Here is a 24,192-nt window from a genome sequence, read left to right as displayed (position 1 = left end):
TGTCCGGTTTGGGACAGGCAATAGAAAAACAACTGATACCAATAGTAATCGACCAATTAGCAATGTTCAATGTATTGTAAATGATTTCGAGTTACCCGGCAACTCAACGGATACCACAATTCAGGTTTTTATTGTTGATTGTTTAATCAGCTATATCGTCCACTCATTGCAGAATAGTACATGTGAACATATTAAACTGGCTGTTCTGGGACATTTTACACTAGAAGAAATTATTACAAGTAAGACAATATTGTGGGATAAATGTGATAATGCTATCATTGGTGAGAGAGCGAGACGGAAGGACTCCCTTGTGAGATCTGAGAAGGAAGCGCACGTATTAGACATTGTAGCTGCAATCGATAAACTTGATAAATCAGGCACAATGCCAGTGGTAACTCTAAGCGCTCTGGATATTAGGCGTCTGCCAAGATCATACCCAAAAGACATCAACTCTATATCATTAGCAGAAAGAATGAATACGTTTGAAGATAAAATCTCATGTCTGGAGAAAGTACTAGAACACACGAAATGTGAGTATCAAAGAGAAGATAGCTAAATTAAGTTCCACCACGAATACCAGATCTTATGCTGATATGACTACAGAGCCAAAGACTCTGGTCCCAGCGAACGAGCCTATCCCTAAACCACGGGAGCAGCCCCATTATACCAACGTTAGTAAGAAGCCTATTACACACCCACGGCGAAATGTCTTTAACAGAAACCTAAGAGACACTGATAGAGAAAGTGTTATGTCAGGAATTAGCAACGCAACAAGAGATAGTCAACAAGATGACGGTTTTAAAGCTCCATCGCATGTGACAAAAAAAATTGAATAGACAGGAAAGTAAGCGCATACGATGTATAATTGGCAGGTCCTCTCGTAAGGCTACATTTAAAGGTGCACCAGAACCAACTAGACACTTATTTATATATCGTGTTGATAAAAACACCACAGATAACGAGATCTCATCCTATCTCAAAGATAAGGGGTTTACAGTTCACGAACTGTTATGTATATCAAACTTATTATCAAAATTCAAGTCTTTCAAGTTAACAGTACCCCAATCCGAATTTCCGAAACTATTCGATGAGGAACTGTGGCCAAATGGTGTACGTATCCGGAAATATGTCTCACCAAGAGTGGATATTTAAGTGAATATTTCATCCAATGGCCTTGTTAACATTAGCAACATATAACTCTCATGGCCTGGGAACAGGTAGAATACAATATATTGACAAATTATGTAACTCCCATGACTTTGTCTTGATACAAGAACACTGGCTTCTAACTGAACAGCTGCAATCATTCCAAATTACAATTCCCGGTATTTGTGTACATGGCAACTCAGGCATGGAGAGTAACTCCATTATCAACGGTCGGCCCTATCTTGGGTGTGCGATTCTGTGGCGCAGTTCTCTATTGTGCAATGTGGAACCAATACTGTTTGACTCGAAACGTATTTGTTTAGTCAAAATTCAATGTGGCGACTTGAATTTGTTAATATTTAATGTATACATGCCATGCGACAGTACCAACTTGGATGAATTCGACAATACACTTAATGACCTAAAGAGGTTAATAGATAAAAATCCATGTGACCATGTACTTGTAGGAGGAGATTTAAATACCGATTTTTTACGCACTACCTCGCCACAAACAAATCATTTAGGCCAATTCCTGTTAGAGAATACCTTAGGGTGTGGTTACACTAATCCATGTAGCAATGTTCTTTATTCATACGAGAGTAAAATTAACAATAATAGATCTACAATAGATCACTTCTTCCTTACGTCTAATCTGATGAATCAAATAATTCGTTATCAGTCTGTACACGATTGTGATAATTTCTCAGATCATGCCGTAATCAGTATGGCTATTAACATTCCCGTAGACTACTATGACAACTCACCTATGAGCAATGTGCAATCTCAAACCAAATGGCATGAAGCAACAGACGAACATATAAAGCATTACAAAGATACTTTGGATGAGCTCTTAAAAAATGTTAATATCCCTATTGATGCCATACATTGTACTGATTATTCATGTACAGTACATAATGTAGATTTAGAAAATTACTTTGACAATTTAATTCAAGTTACTCTCAAGGCTGGTAAAGTATGTATTCCCCAAAGCGCAAATAAAAGTAGAAAAAAAATCATCCCTGGGTGGAATGATCAAGTCAAAACCGTGAGAGATACGGCTATATTCTGGCACCAACTTTGGAAAGAGAACAACTGTCCAATGACAGGCATACTGGCCAATATTAGGAGAGGCACTCGGGCTATATATCATCGTGTATTAAAAATTGTTAAGAAAAATAAAGATCAGATTTGTGCAATCAAACTAGCTGATTATTTACTAGAAAAAAATTGTAACAACTTTTGGTCAGAGATTAAGAAAATCAACGGATCATGTAAATCTTTTCCTAATACGGTTGACGGTCAAATAGGTGCAAATAATATCGGTAATCTGTTTTGTAATAAATATAGCAATTGTTCAATAGTGTCTCCTTTGATGAGGGGGATATGTCTACATTGCAGAATGACATTGAGTTTAAATTAGATAAGTGTAAGAGTAATAAGTGTAATAGAGTTCATAGTGTTTGTACAAATGCAGTAGAAAGAGCAGTGAAGCATTTGAAACGTGGTAAAAAGGATGGTAATATTGGTCAAACATCAGATCATGTAATTTATGCTTCACATTCTTTCTTCATTCATTTATCGTTACTGTTAACTTCTATGATTACTCATGGTTTCTCACCCAGTAACTTTGTTCTCTCCTCAATAATATCCATCCCAAAGAACAGAAAAAAATCGTTAAATGATTCCAGTAACTATCGTGGTATTGCTCTCAGTAGTATTATTGGAAAATTCTTTGACTGGATAATTTTGAAACATAACAGAGATATCTTCCAATGTTCGGATCTACAATTTGGATTCAAGGAGAAACATTCAACAACCCATTGCTCATTCGTAATAAATGAAACTATACAATATTATAATAATAGGAATTCTGACGTCTTTGTAACCCTCCTGGACGCAAGCAAGGCTTTCTAAAAAGTTAGTTAATTATGTCCAATTATTTAAGTTACTGCTATCTAAGGGTATGTGTCCTTTAACAGCTCGTTTTTTACTTAACATGTATTTAAATCAGAAAATCAGAGTAAAATGGGGTAACATTGTAACCGAAACTTTTAATGTCAGTAATGGAGTGAAGCAGGGTGGGGTTTTGTCTCCAATCTTATTTACAGTTTATCTTGACGAACTGCTGAATCGCTGTAGGACCAGTGGCCTTGGCTGCCATATTGGTCACGTTTATGTAGGAGCATTGGCTTACGCTGATGATCTCACATTCGTGACATCCAGCAGACAAGCTCTGATTGGCCTACTTAATATTCCTAAACGATATTCAGAAGAGTATGATCTTAAGTTCAATCCTGAGAAAACTAAACTTATTTTCTTTTCACATAGCAGAACATTTATTAATCAATTTAAAGACATATGTATTGATGATAAAAAGATAGAAGTTGTCGAATCAGAGAAACATTTAGGTAACACTCTTAACTCCTCCTCACAAAGACAAAACATATTTCATGGTATTAATAGTTTTCTCGTGAAGGTTAATGCCACTATTAAAAATTTTGTATATGCATCATCTAACACAAAATATAGATTATTTAAGACTTATTGTATGCCTCTGTATGGCTGCCAATTATGGGATTTGAACCATAAAAATATTGATAGATTTTATTGTGTCTGGCGAAAAAGTGTTAGGAGGCTTCTTGGTATATCACCACGCGCACATAGCAACTTATTAAGCATAATTTGTGACGATTTGAACATAAAAACCCAATTGTATAAAAGATTTACTAAGTTTTATTTTAGTACAATGTCAAGCAACAATGAATGTTTAAGTATGTGCAGCAAGATCGCTTTAAATGGAAGCCAGTCTTCTATGTGCAATAATATTAATTTTATTTGTAAAAAGTATAACTTTAATAAACATGATGTCCTAAATGTAGGAATTTCTTCTGTTTTAAATAGAACAGGGCTTACAATTAGAGAATATATCTCTTTCAGGGACTAAACCTGAATCAAATTATCAACTTTCTGTGTACTTCATAATCAAAGTGATATAATTATTTGTATATTGATTAATTATTATATATGTATAACCTATGTGTACCATGAGTACGAATAAACTATTATTATTATTATTAATGCATCTTTAAAAAGATCAATGTGTTCCCGAGTTTTGGTATAAAAACACACTGTGAAATGATATTGAAGGGATATTGGGAGCTGTAACGGGAAAATACTATACTTGAGGATTCATTGCCGACACATAGAATATATGTCAGGATGTAATCGCTGCTACATATTCATTCTGGTGCCATGAAAACCAGTATTGTTTTAAATATTGGATTTGGTGCTGCTATGCTACAAACAATGTTGATATTAAAATCAGAAAAATACTCTTTTTTTTTGCTTTCGCTTGTTTTCAATTCCTTTTGTCTCCTATCTTTCAAAGAGACCAGGGGGTATACTAAAATAGATTCACCCGCCTTTCTGTGCGTCACACATTTTGGAACATAACATAATTTAATTGATTTAAGCAGAGATAAGCAATTTGTTTTACTGATGCTTTGGAACACGATACAATATCATTTTTTTATGGTAGTCCTAACCCAATTTCGATGAGACGAACAATAACTTCAAAGAGGTGATGCACGAATTCATGCTAGGGCTAATCCCAACCCTAAACCTAAGCCCAATGCTTACCCTAACCTACAATCTCGGCAACAATTACGTGACCTAAGCGTATTTACATCTCAGCGACCTTGATAAGAATTGAGCTGGCCTTAACATATAGATTTAGCCTTGTTAAAGTCACAGAGATTGTAAGACTTATGAATGGTGGACCGAGGTGACAACTCGTTAGAACTATACATAAGCATGTGAGCTGTAGAGAAAATTTAAATGTTCATTATTTACATCTCAGCGACCTTGTTAAAAATTGAGCTGGCCTTAACAAATAGATTTAGCCTTGTTAAAGTCACAAAGAGATTGCAAGACTTATGAATGGTACACCGAGGTGACAACTCGTTAGACCTATCATAAGCATGTGAGCGTGTAGAGAAAATAATGCTCATACAAATCTGATTCCCCATATTAAAGACACGTTTTATTTCTATCTTCTTATCTAAAATATTTACGTTAGGCCGCATTACCATCCGGTGGCAGTTTGTTTCAATAGATAAAATAAATGTTATAACATCGTTTAGTGGTTTATTTTCAACTATTAGGAACAGCCTAAGGTTAATGTGTCTTGACATGTAGTTTCCAATGGAGAAAGGAATGAAGCCCGTGGTATCTAGTTTATACAACGTAATTAATAAAGTTTCAGGTAAACAATGAACTCGTGCGGGGTAATAATAAAATTGTATAACAGGAATAATTCACCTTCGGGTATATTTACCGAATAGTTTTATCAAAGTCGATTTACTGGTTTATTTACTGAAACTCAGTTCGATTCTCTATTCAAATGATGCATTACATTTTACCCTTGGGAGAAAATATTACATCAGTAAATGCTTTCCAGCATCTAACGCGTTGAATATTGCTAAAGATCAGTCTCTTATAATCCTAAAAAAAAACCCTATAGCGTTCACAAGATTTTTTCGGAAAACGGGGTTAACTCCCGAACAAAAAATTTGCTGAACGCTTTAAATCAATAGAGTTCGTCCTCTCATGACCCCAATACTTCCCAAATTGGAAAGTATATGTTAAAAACTACAGTTCGCAAGGATATCGCCACATGGTAGTAACTCTGAAACGGAAAGTCACGGAACATTGAATATCGATAAGGTCTATCCTCTCATGACCACAATGCTTCACACCAAATCGCGTACTCAATTGTTGGCGGGCGGACCTGCGGACAGGGTGATTACATACTACGTCCACACTGAAATGTGGGCGTATAGAAATAAAAACTAACTTTTCAGTAATCATTATTTTTCAGCTTGTGGTTAAATCACCAGCCCAGCTAATAAACAACCTTTCTCTGGCTACGCGAGGAGGAGTGGCGCACAAATATTTCGAGGCTAACTTTGCCAATATGGGATACCGATGACAATTAATCTTCCAAAATGCCAAAGGATGTTTTGATGTTCCTAATATTGGTTCTGTGGAATAAAGGGAAAGTTTATTCTCAATAATAAAACCCATGCGTGACATCTGAGGGGCAAACGAGTGTTGACGTTGGTGGTTTGGGGCTTGCTTGTAGCTCTCCAAAAGTCTCGGTTTCCTACGCGTCTCCGATCAACCATTGTACTGTTGTCTTCTCCGTGTTGTCTGTTTTGATAAACAAGGCTGATATCATGGGTCTAAATACGTGGATACGAGGGCATGAAAAGAATAGATCAATTGGGTGAGAGCAAACTGAATAATAGACATAACTACAACTGTAGGGCTATTATTGTCTTCGTAAAAGACCATCTTGTGAACCTACCCATGGACAAAACTGGTTATAGGACAGCCATAAAGTACCTGCAACTGAAAGGACTAACCCCACCACAGATACATGCTGACATGGTCGCCATTTTAGCCGATGATGTCCCTTCCTTTTCCACAAGAAAGAAGTGTGCTGTGGAATTTAAGCGTGGCAGAGGAAGCCTTGACGATGACCCGCGTCCCCGAAAGCCATCAAGAGCAACCATTCATGAAACCATTACCTGGGTGCTTGACATAGTGATGGCTGGGCATTTCTCCAGCGAGGGCTGAGCAGGTTATCGCCAAGGAGTTAGGAATGGCGAAAGTTTCTGCAAGATGGGTGCTAAAGCTCTTGACAGCGGATCAGAAACGTGTCAGATTCCTGACCTCCCATGAAAATCTACCCCGTTTTGAAACAGATCCTGATATCTTTGGGCCAGATTTTTAACAATGGATGGGGCCTGTTTCCAAACATGAAAAGGAACTAGCCGGTCGTCATTTTTCTAGTAAAGATGACATCATGTCAGCTGTGAACGGTCGACTTTTTTTTTAGGGTGGCTGAAGAAAATTTCTTTCTGACGGGAAATGAAATGGGTTTTAACGTCCTACTGTTTTGCTTCGACTGGGCTAATGAAGACTGCCATAAGCCATACAGTGTACTATGAGGGAAATTTTGCCCAGACAGTGGCGCTACGGCCTACTCTTATATCGAATTTCAACTGCCAGCCCTCGTAGTTCAAGGGGTTTATTATTCCTACGTCTCCTTTTTAGGGAAGACCAAGATTAAACGAAGGGCTGTCATGTTGCTGTACTTGGGATAGATTTGATTGAACAGAAAGAATAGATAAACAAGTATCAGAAGCCAATCCAGCAATGGCCAGAGAGGAATTTCTCGGGCCATTGCTTCGGGAATATGAGAAAAGGATGGAAGGCCATTAAAGTGCAAGATCCCGCTTCTGACGCTTCCCTCGTTTATTCAGCAGTGTCTTTATAAGAGTATCGGTTATTTTCCACTGAATGGCGGTGGCTTGAGTTTATCGTATGAACTTGCGTAATGAATTATAGCGGTCTTCTGCTCCAGCATTCGTTTCAGCATGTAGAATGAACTAACCCACCTGGTTTGTGCGCTTGCAAACCATGTTTTTACTTGCAGTCTCCTAAGCCGTAACTTGCTAATACCCCCGTCAGACAGGGGTGGTGCCCTTACCGCGCTTCTACGGCGACGGAAAATGGTGCCAGAGCGCGTCAAGATCGCCATAAGCGTGGTAAAAGCGTGGTGGAAACGCCAGGTATCGCTCTGGTCTCCATGGTCGCAAATGATCACCGAGTCACAGCGTTTGTTTTGAGCATGTTCAAAACAAACGCCAAGGTTCTGCGATCTGCCTTTGAAAGATGTGAAAACGCGACTTTTTTTCAAGGTTGTAATATTTTGGGACATTTTCGCACGTTGTGTTCACGTTTGCCGGCGACGTTGCACATTTTCTGGTCACCGTACGGTCGCTGCAGCGCAGTAAGGACGCTATCCCGGTCTGACGGGGGCATAATGAGGAGTGATTAAAATGTCCCGCAACTTTTCTTTAATGGAAAGCCTGTCTATTACGGTTCTTTGGGATACGATGTTATCTTTCCGTTCCGTTGGGAACCAAATGTCTGTGGTCATAGTAATATATTTGACATCCGTCAGTTCGTCTTTGATTTGAGACTATAACGTGGTTCATGAGTTGCCAAATATCAACGTAAACCAACATCTTCTGTACCTGAAAATGGCTGAATATCTATCGCAATCATCTCAAGCAATTTACTGTTCACACGTTGCGTCTTGGCACCCGACAATGACCAGGGAGTAACTATGTCTACAGTTTCCGTAATCCGTATTTGGTGAAGCATCTTGTGCTCCTTGGAATTCCACAAATTCTAATCTTTGGTTCGAGCGTAAATTTCTCATCAAATTTTACGTAGTGTAATTATTACCGCTGGTGCCACCTCGGTAAATTGAAGCGTCGTAAATTTAACCGCACTTTGATCACTGTCACTTGCCGTGACATTTCCAAATCTTTCTACTTCGCGGAATTATTTTATTTTCATCGGACTAATTAACTGCTGGTGTTGTCGGCGCACGGCCATGATGCAAATGGTAGCTAATGCGTAGAAGTATGGCTATATTGTTTTTAGAAAAGGTGGGAAAATAGGCCGATGCCGTTAAAAAAAAATTGAATTTGTATCGTTATCAACAATTAATAACTCATACTTTATTAATTAAAGATACATTATGGGAGATTAGATAAAGAGTTGGCAGTTCCCACTATAATAGCTAAAAATTAGATAATGTAAAGGGAATTTGTTGAAAATTTCAGTCAAATTGATGCACTCTAAACCGAGATTTTAGCGATGGAATTTTCGGTCTAGCCTCGATCATCATTACTCAAGTCGGTTCGATAAAAAAAAAACACAGTCTCGATTATCCATTGCATGATTAATTTATGGATGGAAGTCGAACAGGAAACGGAACCCAATCCAATAAACATGACAGGCTAGCGATGACATCTAGAGTTTATTATGGTCTGGATCAGTTAATTAATGTAATTCATAATTTAGGTAACATTTCAGGCCTAACGAAAGACCTGCAATAGGCAGATTTAGCGATTGCATAATGTATGTTTAATAAAACAACAAACAAATATGTTCTCAATAGATGGTGTTTATTTTTAACCCCATAATAAACTTAACCCAATTATTTCTTCAATAAACACCATGTTCGTGTTTGATTCCCGAGATAAAATAGTACCCTGCGCTTCTAGACTAACAATGACATGTATCTACACCCATAGGCGTACGGGAAAATTTTTGACTGGGGGGGGCGGTGGTGGTTGGTGCCCAAAAAATGTAGTTAGGTTCTTAGTATGTTACATAATTATAATAAATTCGCTGTTAAATTGGACACATTCAAGAACGCAATGTTATTTTATACAACTTTTACAAAGTACAATTGTGTGCCCAAATTCCCCCCCCCCCAGCCCCACCCCCAGCTCGTACGCCTATGTCTACACCAATTATCATGACATTCGAGACATTTTAATGGGTAATATTTTTATATCAGTCGCTATCTGACACACAGACGGATAAGCCCATAACCTAATTAACATTTGTTCACCATGCTTGATCATTATACTTCAGTTAGAAGCAGGGTTATTCTGTTCCAACGAATGTGACGGACAGGGCTTTCATAGTCTACACAGAAACTCATCATTTGACATAGACGGGCAGGTGAAACTATGTCTATGAACACTTACAGATTTTACCTCAATAAGAATCAGAGCTATTATGTTACACTAACAATTAAAGATACATTATGGGAGATTAGATAAAGAGCTGGCAGTTCTCACTATAATAGTTAAAAAATAGATAACGTAAAGGGAATTTGCTGAAAATTTCAGTCAAAGATCCACTCTAAACTGAGATTTTAGCGATAGAAATTACGGCCTAGCCTCGATTATCGTTACTAAAGTCGGTAAGAAAAAAAAACAGTCTCAATTATCCATTTCATGATTAAATTATGAATGGAAGTCGAAAGGCAAATCGGAACCTAATCCAGTAAACATCGCAGGCTAGCGATGCCATCGAGAGTTGATTATGGTCTGGATAAGTTAATTAATGTCTAATTAATAATTTAGATGACATTTCAGGCCTAAAGAAAGACCTGCTATAGGCAGATTTAGCTCTTGCATAATGCATGTTTAATTAATACAAATGAAAATATTTTTGATTAAAGCTTCATAAGGTTAAGTTGATTAAAAAAAGAATCTTGGTTATTTTTAGTGAGGATTGATATTTAGAACTAATCTTTCACTTTCCTACAGAATGAATAAAGGCGAACTGTTTGCCGTACACCCATGTTCTGAGATAATTTAAAATTAATGGACGTCTATACATAAAAGCAAGAACTGTTACATTTCACCCCTTTGTTCTCCATTCACATTTCGCATGACCCTCTCCTAACTCAGCCCTTTTAAGAAAAAAAAAGCAATTGAATTAGTATTACCGATATATCGAGACATAAAACTATAGATCTCAATACAGAAGCAAGGAATCTTAAAAAGCGTGTTTATTCCAGACAGTTTTTTACACACGGCAGAATGGTGTAATGATTAGCATTGCATTGCGTAAATCTGTAAGGAACCTCCACAAACTGATGTCGATTCATATCAATCAAGAAAAATAAATGGCACCAGTTATCTTATCAGTTTAAATCACCATTAACAGATTTGTTTTGTTTTTTTAAAAAAAATCTTTGTTGTCATGGATTGGGCTGTTAAATTGCAGCCAAGCTGCCCACCTGAATAGATAACTCACTTGTTCGAGTAGGATCCTTGAAACGACCTCGCCAAATTTATGTCATATAATATCAAGGATTGAAAATCTAAAGAAGAATTGGTTTGAAAGAGGAAGACTTGAGTTGTTGTTAGTGGAAGCTTTAACGGATATTGCTAGATCATTGCTAGAGTTTCTCTCTTACGTATGCCTTAAGAGTTAAGTGTTCGGTGGATCGAAGAAATAAAATCCCCGTCTTCTAATCACGCTGTCTTTTACAAACTTTACTTCCACAACTATAGACAAGTTTACAGCGAGCTAGTAACTCGTTATATAAACTTTAAAAGGTAAGATCATTTGTATGTAATATATTTTAGTATTATTGACAAATAGATGAGATCCAAATTCTTAATTATCTGTTCAGAGGTCGATGACTCCGACATTGACGTTCATAATGTGTTTTTTATTTAATATTAATTGTTAACATTTTACAGAAAAGAAGTGGCAAAGGTCAATAAACGCTTCTTTCCTTTGTTCTCATTATTCACAAGTAATTGCTAAAAGTTCTAGAACATGCACATAAATGGTAGCGTGATAATCTATCTTTTAAAAACCATTCTTACAGAAAGTTTTTAGACTATTTTCACTTTCATGAACGAACCAAGGTTAATTCAAGTGTGAATGGTAAAATTTATATGAATGTTTTAATTTAATATAAATTTGGTTACACTAAAACATGGCTAAACACGATTCAGTTGCTTTGAATCAAAGTCAAGCACATTAGGGTGTGTACATTCTCTGTCTAAAACATTTGATAGATTTTAGATTTTCTCCAATATGTAATAAGTTTACAGCTAACATTTGTTTTGTTGTACGTTTATATTGAAACAAATAGGTCAACAAATCAGCGACCGGGGAGTTTCGACTTCTCACATTTTAGCACTGAATTTTAAAATTGTCACATGGGAATGCATTATTTATTTTTTTTGTATGGAGGACAGGTTTTTAAATTTTTTGAATTTTAAAATTGTCACATGGGAATGCATTATTTATTTTTTGTATTGAGGACCGGTTTTTAAATATTTTTAGGATTACACGGAACTTATAGAGATGCTTTTAATGGTTTCTATTAATCTCATCCGATTTGCTCAAAGTTAGGTTTCGTAATGCAGGAACTCATCGATAATTCTTTGGCAAACCTTCACAGATAAATTGGTTATTTTCGTAGAAATAATATCACTGAGATTGAAATGTGTGATTCAATTAAATGAAATGGGGTTCTACCACTTATACGGCTTACTGTTCTGCACCAAGCGGGCTAATCTAGATCAGCATACGACATGCACTGTACTATAAGGGATATTCTGCCCGGATAGAGTCGATTCCAACTACTCTCCGACGAATTCCAATTGTTCAGTGTTCTTCAGGCTTACATGGTTGACCTCGGTTCATCGTCCTATACGAAAGACTAGACTACGTTCATTGCCAGGTCCCCATCCTTCACAACTGACAAGAGGGGAACTGACTGGAAAATCCAGAATACCATTCTTGGCCAACGGTATCGAATAAAAGACCTCCTTGTTAGTTGGGGATTACGTTGCTAAGTGGGTAGGACGCTGGCTCGCTAGTCTGGAGGTCGGGTGTTCGATCCCTGCATTGGCCGAGAAAGTTCATTCAGATTTTCCGGCGTGGTTTCCCCCTTGTCAGTGATGCAGGATGGATGGCCTGACAAGGACAGCTGTCTAGTCGTTTGGGTGGGACGGAAAACCGAGGTCCCGTGTACACATTGGCGTGCACGTAAAATATCCCTTGGCTGTTGGAATTCGATATAAGAGTTGGCCGTAGTGCCGCTGCTCGGCCAAAATTTCCCTCATAGCACACTGTATGGCGTTTGTCCGTCTTCATTAGCCCAGTTTAGGGGTAGGGCGTTAAACCCCATTTCATTTTATTTCATTGTTAGTCGGTCAGATTTCAATTAGCTCTTGGTTGTAAAAATCATTGTTCATTTATGTTGCTATTAGATTGGTTGAAGCCTGAGACCTTTCTTTTTCGAACAGATAATTGAGATGTTACCCAGAAAAGTTTGCGGAGTCAACATGTTGTATGTAGGTTTTAAAAATGAAAACAATGTTGCTCAATGTCAATATTTGTATTCATTAGAGATTGAAATGGTAGCATTACTTTGATAGTAGTTATTTGTTTTTAATAGTGTTTCCGTAAAAGATCCCTTGACAGTAGGAATTCGATATAAGAGTAGGCCGTAGTGCCGCAGTCCGGGCAAAATTTCCCTCATAGCACACTGTATGGCGTATGCCCGCCTTCATTAGCCCAGTTCGGAGCAGAACAGTAGGACGTTAAACTACATTTCATTTAATGCAATTGTTTCAATAGTTTAACTTTTTAAAATTACTTCGCAAGTTACAGTTAATTGGGATTGATATTCTATGAGTATTTCTAAAGGTTAGAGAGGTTGGTCTGTCGGATTTGCAATTTAGAACAAGATTACTTCATACTGATTATCGTTATTTTGAGATTAATTTTAAAAGGTTTCTACGATTGAGGCTTGTTTCTTTTATTAATTCAGTTAAGATCAATCGGAAACCGAAAGAAAAAAAAATGGGGCTTGGCCTGATTTTTATCTAGTAAAAAATATTAACACAGATTCTTCTGATTTTCGCTTTTGTCACTGATATGTTGTAAAACGTAGCGGAGATGAGTAAATGGACAACTTAAAAATTATTTTATCAGAACTGATTCGATGCGTGAGAAACGAAGCATGCCCTAGAAACATGTATGAATCGTGTGTAGTCCACCGCATTGTAATATATGAATGTGTATGATCGTAAATTAAATATTATTTAAATCAGAAATAATAATAATACGGAAATTTATATCGCGCACAAACAAGGTCCCTCAGTGCGCTTGCAAAGTTTATGATGGATCTTCGCTTCCAAAGTGTAACTGGGACAGATATGTGTTTAGTCTAAGTTTGAAAATGTCAGTTGATTTTGAGTTTTTAAGGGGATGATTAAGATCGATCGAGTTCCATAATACAGATGAAGCATATCTAAAAGAACGTCTACACATTTGGAAATTCACTTTTGATACAAGGAGGTTTTTGTCATTTGATCGCTTATTTAACATTTGTTTGATATGTTAACTGTATAGAACAGTTCTTCTTGATCAATTTATTTAGAATAGAAATAATCGACTCATGATCCATCTTTATCTTTTTGTTTTTACAATCGGCTATTCACACCAGCATAATACAGATTGCCAATACCTGCTTCTTAAAACAAGATATTCCAGGTTTATTTCTATTCATATGTACTTGTCTTGATATTTACTATAAGACATTTCTTTGAATATTTTCTCGGGGTTTCAAGAAAAATCTTTTAATAATCGATGCCTTAATACTTGTTATTGTTCTGATTACAGACTCGTACGATCATATTTATTGATGAATTGACTTTGTTCTAGTCCAAAATAGAATAACGGGGATTGTTATTGGACCTGTTTTTCTAATGACGTATGATCCGATTAACGTACGATAATAAATTACACTTTAAAACATATATTTGAAACAAAAGTAATAACATGTGTGCCTAAACCTTGGGATGTCAATTAAAAGGGGTATAATTGAAATAATAGTAATATACTGCAATGTTTATGCTATTTATTCAACTTTTCAAAAATAAATATCTTTTCAAGTTAGCAATGACAGGCTACTTTGGTTTTCTTTGAAACCATGCTTCAAACTCTCCGAAGCATATGGCGATAATCGGCCCTCCATGGCCATGCGGAATTCCACGTGAACTTTTAAAACTTCTTGCCATGTTTACCTCGCACACTCTCTTCAATACTTGGATGCGTGGATCCAGTTATATCAGTTTTTTTTTTTTAATGAAATTGGAGGACGTCAACGTTGTTCTATAAATGTGACACGGAGAAGTTACCCTTGTAAATAGTTATTACCCGAAAATGCTGTCCACTTAGGTAGAAAGCGGGCATTAGATAAAGCTATTCCACCCACAGAAAGAACTGGCTATTTGAGATTAATACCCACTTAAATAATATGGCGGTTCACTTAGGTGAAAGCGGGCGTTAAATAAAGCTATTTCAAAACCAGAAGAGCTAGCTATTTTGGATTAATAATAAAGAAGTTTTATGTAAGATTTAGATAATGAACTGGTCGTTCTTGCTTTCATAGATCAGAAAGAGATAATGCAAAATGAATATATTGAAAATTCAATTCAAATTATTTTATTCTGAGCGAAATTATCACCGTTTGAAGTTTTGACAAAATGTGGCATATATTTTTTTTATTATCGTAATAACGTTACTTGTTATTCGAGACTTAACCTTGCTTCGCAATTTTTAAATTAAATCATTAAATGGCGACCGTGTTTAACCCGTTTATATCTCTGTCATCCGATGATCTAGAGAGTTGATTATAGGCTTGCCATGTGAATAAATGTCTAAATAATAGTTTATATAACATTTGTAGCAAAATAAAGACCCACCATTGGCAAATTTAACTCTTACATAACGCATCTTTAAATAACCACTCAAATAATATGGCGGTTCACATTCTCAACACTGGTTGGGAGTAAGGTTATCCAAGAGATAATATTCTGCGCAGTTCCACTGCTCTGCCAATCTGATTAAAACACAGATCCTATTTCGTTTCGTTTTTTATAGTTCAAAATTTCGTTTTACATGTCTTTACTACACTAGGATCTGGAAGAGTTGTTATATAACATGCGTTCTAGTTGAAGCGAGGGATTAGACAAGGAAACGATCTTTTACGGTAAGTTCTTGGCGTGTAATGCACGGAACTGTGGGTAAACACCCTGCACGTTTCAAGTCAGTAGCTTGAAGCGTATATATGGTATTAGTGTCAGTGGCTTGTGGCACGAAGTAACAGTATATTGTCGCATACATAATATATTATGTCAACGCTTGGGCGACATAATATATTGTGTTGACGCTCCAAGCGTGTTAGCATATTAGACCTGTAGACTCAGTGGAATGTACGCGTCATCAGAGCGGATCCAGGGGTTGGACCATGGGGACCGGTCCACCCCCTTAACAATAGAAAGTGTCCCTGTAAATAAAAGAGGGCACCATTATCAGAAAAAGGGCACCTGTGATGTCAGAATTTCAAAAAAGGGCTCTTTTCTTTCGGATTAGGGTTAGGGTTAGGGTTAGGGTTAGGACACAGAAAAGAGAGAAAAAACAGAAAAGAAAAAAACAATCGAAACTTACCGATTCCATGATGGAAAATACCGCCAAAATATGTCTCCAAAGCATTCATTGGTTATCAAAGCGCCAATTAAATCTATCGTTGCAAGTTCATGCCTAGTCACCTCCATCCTAGTTCCAAGCGTTGACATAATATATTATATCGCCCAAGCGTTGACATAATATATTATGTATGCGACAATATACTGTTACTTCGTGCCACAGGCCACTGACACTAATACCATATATACGCTTCAAGCTACTGACTTGAAACGTATCGCCTGGGGTAAATCACTGGAAACGTCAATGCTGATTGATTAATCAATGTCTGACGTCATAGAGTCAAAAGCCACTCGTATGACCCCTGACGCGACCTTCCAGTACAACCGGCCAGATCTTCATGTAGTGTAGGCCATCGAAGGTATAAAAAAAAAGAAACGAAATATAGATCTGTATTTTAATCAGATTGCTGCTCTCTGGAAAGGAATTTCCTTCTTTAGTATAGATTATCTTATAGGACGAAGTTACCGTCAATATACATATAATGCGGTGGTACTTCTCTCCGACACCGTCACACGGTTCTGTTTGAAATTAGGACTTGAAAACATCTTAGATGTAAAACTATCAATTTTATTTATTAAAGCTACTGACAGTATCTGAAATGAAATTATGTATCAACGACAAGTTAGAAACTCAACGCTGACTAATTCAGATTGTCGACTTCGAGAACCAGACATCTGCATACATCTTTTGTAGATACTTGAGGTTGTTGGTCGACCTGGTATACGTCCCGAGTGGTATGTAATAATTAAAATGAACTGTTATATTTCATAAAGTGGAACAAATTATAATCTGTGTCAATGAATCAATTATAGTTGATGACAATTAGTGAATGATTGAGTCGATCGGTGATATATATTTACCAGATGCGACTCATGTAATGACAATGACAGGATACTGCCATTATTAGCTATAATTACTGTCTTTATATATACATATATTAACACGTCGGGGTTTAATATAGATTTTATGCAATAATTCAGTTCCTCTGGGGCTATTTTAAAACAGGTCAATGGTAGAACTATATTTAATCAAGGTTAATTGTAATTTGTTAGTGATAATTGACCTAAATAGCTATTTATTTCCAAACCCGGACCTTACAAGATTTCGGTTAATATGCAGGCCATCGGTTTGTGTAGGCACGTAGGTCATATAATGGTCAAGTTCAGATTCAATGAAGGGAATTTGCTTTAGTGACGTTTAAAATTAGTTTGAAACATTTGACTTCTTTCGTTTTGGACAGGTGATCCAGAACAAAGATTTAAAATGAAACAGGTACAGTGTCCATGCGATGTTTTAAATTCCCAATTCGGAAACTATCTCGCTATCCAGCATTTTCACAGTGCAATAAAATTTTGGGCTTATTTATCAAGATATCTTAGTTTTCTGTATAAAATATTTTTTATCTGTGGATACAGGCTTCGAGTTCGCAAAACATTCTCAGACTTAAGTATCAGAATTTACTCAAAATTGTTCGCCTTATTTTAACTAAAATATAGTCCTTTATAAAACTTTTGTTGTTTTAATGTATCAAATAAATCAATAAGAAACTATGTGCAAACTTGTGTGTTTCTGGATCAAAGATATTCCTCATAACAGTGATTGAAAGATGAGTAAATTCTTAACTCAAGTCTGAGAATGTTTTGTGAACTCAGGGCCATGCGTCTTATTTCTTTGTATAAAAAGGTTTTGATTTCCTTTTACATAGACGATTGGTGGCTATCCATTGTAGTGAAGAATTATACTTCCTTATAACTTTGTACTGTGTGGTTAACATCTGGATTATGTAATATATAATTAAATGGAATGGGGTTTAACGTCCAACTGTTCTGCTCCGACTGGGCCAATGACGACGGGCATACGCCATACGAATACTCTTATACCAAATTCCAACTGTCAAAGGTTCTTTTACGTGCACGACAATGTTTACACAGGACCTCGGTTTTTCGTCCCATCCGATTGACTAAACGTTGTCTCGTCCTGTATTCCGTACCACTGACAAGGAGGAACCACGCCGGAAAATCCCAATGAACTTTCTCGGCGAACACCGGGATCGAACACGGGACCTCCAGTTTAGCCACCGCGACTACGCTACTTGTATGAAATAAATGCCCATGTTTGTTATCACCACCACATTGTTGTTTATTCAAGAATATTGTGTGTTGCTGCCTTTAACATGTTTTTGTTGCAGATTTCTCATAGAATGATTCCTAGAAATGAAAATGCACCAGTTTACGTCTAAAGTTTTTCACATTTAATTTTTTTCTGGACTGTTCGAGAAGACTCTTGCATTTTGATATTTTGTTATAGAATCGTATGTACCAGTGATGTGTGAAATAGACAGATTATACCATAATTAGGAAAAGCGCCGAAGATTCTTCTATTCGCCAGTATTTCATGTCATAAGATATTCTGTAACTAAGTACATACAAGATTGAATCAGTGATATAATGCTTTATTAATTCCTGATTCTTTTATCATCGCATTTCTTCCTGTAATTGTGGTGATTTCACAGGCGAATTCTTTCAATCTGAGTGTGTAAAACGCAGCAAGCCGCGACAGTGAAGAAGAATGATGAAGGGGTTATCACATTCTATGATGTGTTACACTACCCTATATCGTAAATTACTCTTCACAAAGTCTACTTAAACCTCCGAGACACATTTCTCGAGGCTAATATATCATTATTATTTCAAACGGAAAGCTAGCTAGATTACTATGTTGAATAGTTTCCTTGTCGACAAATTTCTTTGTAATTGCATAGTATCAAATAGATGGCACGCAACGTCATTCCCCCGATCTTTACAAAAAATGTAGAAAACTAAAGCAATACCGATCTTACTCCTATTATATTTTTGTATTTAATTCAAGCAGGAAGAGATTTCATATGACAGTTTATAAGTTTTAGTAGGATGTGCTTACTTTTTCTGGAACACCTTATACAACTTCTCAATATTTTGGCGATTGTAAAAATAGTGTTCATTCGTGTTGCGTATGCTCATATTCATTTCATAATACATGTATGTTGGTGAAAAACAACAGTTCAATTAGTCCAAAACAATGATTATTTTTAAAAGAAAACAACTTGTTGACGGTACACTACTTGTGTTAATGATATGAAGAAAAAACACAAGATTTTATAAATCTACACAAGTTTGTGTTAATGCAATGCAAAACAACACAAGCTTGTGTAGATTAGTTTTAACACAAGTACTTGTGTTGAGATCTAACGCAAGTTTTTTTTCAGTGTATATTAATTAAACTTAGATTACAATTTCGTTTCGTTTAAATTTTTGATTTTTCTGATTTTAACACTAGGCTACATAGTAAACAACATACTGCCATGGAGAGTTCTACTTATAAAGGATACTGATATTCCAAATGGTTATACAAATTATACACTATGATCAGAAGCATATACTCATGTATGATTGCTCAAAATGTACTACAATATGCCGCGAATACAAATGCAGACCTTTTAATTAGTCAAGAAGTACACGTGATCTGTTCGCCGATTTTAAATAAATTATGTCAGATTTTAAAGACGCATTATGTAAGATTTAGACTGTTATGACTGTTTGAAGATATGGCGTGGCAACAGTACTTGACAACCGAAAATTAGTCTCGGTTATCCATGTTATCGTTAATTTCTTCAAATTTTGAGAGTGTTCAACTCCATTTAAATCTCGGCCATCCGGTGATCTAGAGAGTTTATTCTTGGCTTGACATGTGACTAAACGTCTAAATAATAATTTATATAACATCTAGCATCAGAAGAAAAGACCTGCAATGGGTATATGTAGCTCTTACATAATGCACCTTTAATGGAGTACAACACAAAACATGAAACGGCATATAATTGATTTCACGTTTTAATCAGACAGATGTCGACCATCACTTTAAGTTTTAGTTTGGTAAAATGAATCCAATACTTTTCTGGGTTATGATAGGCATAACACAGTGACTATTATTTAATTTTGTAATGGGTTCATTGAATCCTTTTGTTTTCCCCGTGAACGCCTTTGTAAAAAAATGTGTGGACGAGTTGACTCAATATACTAGATTAAAGAGCGGATAAAGCTTACGACTTTTCCTGACCTACGCCAGATAAGACAAGATATCACAGGTCCGGTGGATATCAGATATTTCTAATTATAGTTCATTAACTAAAACATACACATGTCTACACTCTAGTTCGTCATGGTATACCATTAGACAGTAATTGTTTGCCTTTGACATATTTCTCATCAAATGGGAAGGGCATGGGCGGAAGTGTATAGATTTTGCGCAAAGCAATGTATTGTTTTGAAGAGAGGGAGAATGACTGGCATTTCATTATTAAGAGTGATCACAGCCTTGGTGATCATATACACTTTTATCAGAAGTTTCCAATTTTTCGAAATTTCAAAACCACGTTTTAAAGTTCTCTGAAAATGGAAAACCTAGAAACTTTGTTCATCTGAAAATGTTGATCGATCTGCCCATCCTATACTTCAGTTTCCATCGCCATCGGAAAGATTTGAAGAGCTCCGGGAAAGAACGATCTAAGTCACTTTTTCAATGAACCCCAGTTAATGGCGCCATCTGGTAGCAAATTGTATAAGCTTTCTGTGGAACAATCAATTTCATGTAAAAACAATCTGAGTCACATCGAACCAAGGCCCTTCTAAAATGGCCTCCCGGACAAGTCCGTCGTATATATTTGACCTTAATTTGGTTGATAAGTGGAAGTCAGTTGTTGTACTGGTAATTATGATTCGTATTAAACATCATTTGAAGTTGTAATTAAACCCACTCGTTCTGTTAGCGTCAAGCATTCTCGTCCAAAAGTCTGTTTTGCCTTTTATGCGAAAAGACAAAAATGTGACTTAGATCTTTCTTCCCCTGGACTCTTCATTAGTTTACAGATTTCAGCCCAACATCTCGATAGCCCCCTTTTGCTGATTATGAAATAAACTTGTTGACCTTTTTAGATAATAGTTGTGTCCATTATTTATATTACTCTAATGTTAAAATTTTAGTCACTAGAATCTTCACCATCTGTTTATTAAACACGCATTATGAAAGAGGTAAACCTCTCGACTTTTTTCTATATTTAAATGTTATATTAATTATTAATCAGACATTTATTCACATGTCAAGCCCATAATAAACTCTCTAGTTAATCGGATGGTTGTGATTTTGAATGGATTTAAACATGATCGCCATGTTATACTAGTAATTAGTATTGTAACAACGGTAGCAATAAAAATCGAGACTACTAGTATGCTATTTTTCAAACAGTCAAAATTAAGTAATTTGACTAAAATTTTCAATATATTCCCTTTTCATGATCATTTTGAAATTAAAAAACGAGAACTGTCATCACTTTATTTGAATCCTACATAATGTATCTTTGATCTAAAACTTTTGTTCGTTTTAATCCACACTAGTTCAAGACATCTGCCTTTGATCGTGGCATATGTAAGCTCTGGCACAACAGATCTTATTCATTTAGTGTCTTGACTAATAATTGTAATGCTGTGAAGTAGATTGAACCAGCTTTTTTTTTCCACATGTTTATTCAGAATCGGTCTATAGATGGATTTACACAATATTGAATGCGTACGTAACTAACATACGAAAATTAAAAGGTAGCTAGCTTTTCTCCACAGGTAGCGTGTCTCTGATGCTCAGAATGTATTGAATGGTCACATGACGTCGAGTTTCGGACGATATTTAAACAATAAATTATGCATGCTTGATATAAACATGTATGTTTTAGTTTCATTAATCTGCGTTCTAATACTGTTCACGATTCATTTAGGTTATGTATAAATGATTCGTCCATAACTGCTCTTTCCCCCGAGTATTTTCAATAGTCGACAATCAGTGCAAAATTACAATGAATAGTCTCTCTTCAGGGGCAGATCTAGGAATTTTTGCAGGAGGAGGTTTGCCAGATTGCGGTTAAGGATATTTGACAGTTGCCAATGCATAATGCCATCATCGTCTCCAATTACGTAGGCATCACATTGAGCTTTTTAAAGAGAGAAATCCAACACCGTGTTTGACGTCAATCACGAGAGTGTCGTCAAAATATTGTTTTTTTTTCTCTGAAATTTGATTTCATCGCTGTTAACTTCGTAGTGCTCAATTTGAATAAAAAAGGTTCATCTGATTGTATATATTTAAAATGTCTACCTTTCTCAGTACTAGGCCCTGTACTTGAGTCTTGGGTGTGGGGGTATCACCAAGCTTCAGCACTCCACTGATGTGCTCACAGTTGTGCTAGGCTACCATCAGAAATTTTTTTTATTTTTTACCATCTTTATGTATTGCTGAAGAGTCTTAGTTGCAGATTATTACAAAGAATATTGCCATAATATTAGTTCATAATAGTTCGGGAAGTTGTAATTCCTCTAAATGTATGCTTCATTCCGGCTATATTCTACTAGCACCCATATAAACCTGCTCTAATACAACGGTGTCGCTTATGTCACGGATGATTTTAAGGACAATGTCTAGACGTTCCTACAAATTGTGGGCTTATGAAAATTCAAATATCCCTTCATAAGCCAACCCTATTTATGCTAGAAGAAACATGTCTTCAATAGTAAACATACTTTTAATACTAAACACACGTCTAAACATACTAAAACCTTAAAGAAGCCAATTCTTTAACTTTATAACAGCCACAGCCTTTGGCATTGCAAACACGACTTATTGGTCATTTTAAATCAAAATTGATGTTGTTATCTTACCATGAAAAGTTGGGGTTTTGATATCCAATATCTAAGACAAAATGAAAATCTTAAAATTTCGTGCGCTAATTGTATGAAGCGACTCGATGAATGGGGCTAAACATATCCCATGTAGGAGAATACTACCTGTGTGGAGTTGAATAACCAGGCGCCAAAGACTGCCCATTCAATCCAGAATCTTCGCGTATTTTGCCAAACATAACTGAATAGCATTTACAGTAGAAGCGATTGAATGTAAATCAGTTTATATACATTCATATTGCATTGTTATATGCGTTACGACCCATTTGTGTCAATTTCTAGGTGCCAAAGAATATCGATGTACCTCCTTTAAAACAAGAATTAAAATTGTGCTATCAAAAGTAATTGCTTCACCAAATTACATCGTTCAGGAGTCGCCGTATAATAAATAATGGAACAATGTTTTTTTGTGTGGGTTTTTATTACCGTATACAATCAGGTCCTTGGTCATAATAGGAATGAAAAACTGGAGGTGGTGAAATTCAAATAATGATTATGGCACCGCATTGACGTTATATTATCTGCAGATAAAAAAAAACGCAATAAGACATTATTAAAAATTATTAAGTAAATTATACGTATCATTCAGGTGATGCCTTGCGTAGAATAAGATATAATTTGAAGAAATTTACTTCTAGCCTTTTATTGGGTTTCCGATCTTTGTCATAATAATCTTCAACTTCTAACAATAATCAATAGACTGTCAAATAACTTTCTGTACTCGTCATGAAGTGATCAATTAGAGAGCATACAAGTGAGCGAAAACCGCTAAAAGCTGAATTTATCTTTAAAACTGTATTAAAAAAAAATATTGTTCACGTACGTAATACATGTATAATGTTTATAGGGGATTGAAACACGTAACTGATGACGGTATCACCGTATAAAAAAATACGCAGAATAGACCTATCAATTACGCAAGCCAATATTTAGGCATGTCCCTTCGCTCCTTCTTGCCTTCACGTTAAGTACGTGTGAAGGCCAAATCAAAAGGCCGCGACAAGTGGCCCTAATCTGGCACCACTGCGGTTTCGCTTCGCTATGAACTGACATCACGAAAGCAAGAAATAAGGCAAGGGTAAGAAGGGGAGAAGTTATTTTACTTCGCTTTCCGGTTTATATCTGCCATGCGCAGTCTTAGGGAAATCAAAAATTGTAGCTTAAACAATTGGAATGTACATGTCAGATACAGACCGGAAGGCGAAATGAAATCTCCTCGCTCCTTCTGGCCTTCGCCTTCCGGTTATTGTCTCATATCGAATAGAAGGCGGTAAGTCTCGGTCCCTCGCGGCTATAATAGTGTACATGTAATTAGGCAAAA

At 36.2% G+C, this 24,192-nt stretch overlaps 1 protein-coding gene across 1 annotated transcript in view; it reads left to right on the top strand.

Moving 5' to 3' along the window:
• The first annotated feature begins 10,912 nt into the window (after positions 1-10,912).
• LOC126810405 (con-Ins Im2) overlaps positions 10,913-24,192 on the top strand; it is a 50,136-nt gene continuing 36,856 nt past the window's right edge. Inside the window, exon 1 of the mRNA XM_050535442.2 lies at positions 10,913-11,150. The gene's annotated coding sequence lies outside the window, so the exon portion shown is untranslated. The remainder of the gene's footprint in view (positions 11,151-24,192) is intronic.

The sequence above is a fragment of the Patella vulgata genome, chromosome 2 (genome assembly GCF_932274485.2).
Source record: "Patella vulgata chromosome 2, xgPatVulg1.2, whole genome shotgun sequence".
Taxonomy (NCBI): domain Eukaryota; kingdom Metazoa; phylum Mollusca; class Gastropoda; family Patellidae; genus Patella; species Patella vulgata.
Note: the sequence above shows the minus strand (reverse complement) of the source record. Positions and strands in the feature narration are given on the sequence as shown.